Source organism: Rutilus rutilus, assembly GCF_951802725.1.
Source record: "Rutilus rutilus genome assembly, chromosome: 1".
NCBI lineage: Eukaryota > Metazoa > Chordata > Actinopteri > Cypriniformes > Leuciscidae > Rutilus > Rutilus rutilus.
Genome location: NC_140209.1, coordinates 67,061,467 through 67,062,984, shown reverse-complemented (window position 1 = coordinate 67,062,984; position 1,518 = coordinate 67,061,467).

Sequence of the window (1,518 nt, the reverse complement as noted above, 5' to 3'; positions counted from 1 at the left end):
CCACTTATTGCACATTCAAAAAGCATCTTAAACAATTTATTAAAATTTCACAATTATGTTAGCCTGGGTTTCCCCATACTGCCTTGCTCGCAGCGCGATTCTATTCACGCTGCTAGGCAGTCTGGACACCATGGGACAATTTTTCCCCTGAAAAAGGGAACCAATCACAGAACGGGGAGGGAGCAGCAAGATGATGACGACACCGAAGCAGTTTGTTTATATCAGACTCGACGTTACCTTCTACCCTCATGTTTATCTTTCACAAACGGTAATATTCGCTAAACGCCATCGTGTACAAATAAATCTTTGACCCATCGTCTTTTTCCTCGTCGAATTTCTCTCACTCTACATACGTCATCTGGTATAATTGAAGCGATTGGCTATGAGCTACATACAGGCGCATTTGATAGACATTCATAGCGCCCAATAAACGGCTCTGGGCATTCGTAAACCACGCCTCAAATACGAGAAAATGCGCACGTAGTTCCCAGACCAAGTCTCAATGAGACTTGGTCTGACGTTAGCCAGGCTACAATTATGTACTCATTTTAAATAATTGTATTGATATAACGTAATCTGCCTGATTGTGTGCTAATGTGTTTTGTGCTTGATATTGTACTGTCATTCTTTTATGTTGTATTATCTTGTATAATGTTATTTTCCTGCCTCGGGACTACAGGTGAAAATTTGCATTTATGCTATAACCTGGCTCATTTACAGTCTACAGAAATGTTTGATTGTCCATTAATGTGCACTGTCCCGAAAAAAAAAAAAAAAATAGATTACCATGTTGCTAGAATCATGTTAGCATGATTAACATATTGCTAATACGATTAACATGATGCTAGCATGCTTAGCATGTTGCTAATATTTTTAACAAAATTCTAACATGCTTAACATGTTGTTAATATGTTTTTAGCAAAAGATGTTAACATGCCAGCATGATTAGCATGTTACTAGCATGATTAGCATGTTGCTTGCATGTTATTAGCAAGATGATAGCATTATTAGCAATTTTCTAGGATGTTTTAACAAGATGCTAGCATAATTAGCATGTTGCTAGCATGATGCTAGAACAGTTGTTCTTTTTATCATGTTTACCCTAAGCTAATTGCAGTTAGCATGTAGCTATTCACAGCTAGCATGTGTAGCATGTTGGAAGTCCTGTTTGCTAGCATGAGTCAAAAGAGCCAACCACCATCTCTATATGATGTTCTGATGCAGAGATATAGGTCTTGCAACGGTTGCTAGGGTACTCTATTTGGTTGCTAGGCAGTGGCTTGGCAGCTGCCAATGATGCAACTCCAAAGGCTGCTTGTCAGTGCGAATGATATAAACCAACTCCCACGCCTCTGTGACATTCAGAATGGAAGATATCCCTCTTTGGATGTTGGTTGCTAGGGTGCTCGACAATGGTTGCTAGGGCGGGGCTAGGAAGTGTTGAAGTGATTCATGATTGGCTGTTTGCTGCCCCGAGTCAAACGAGACCACCCTCATGTTTCTATGACACTTCTATCC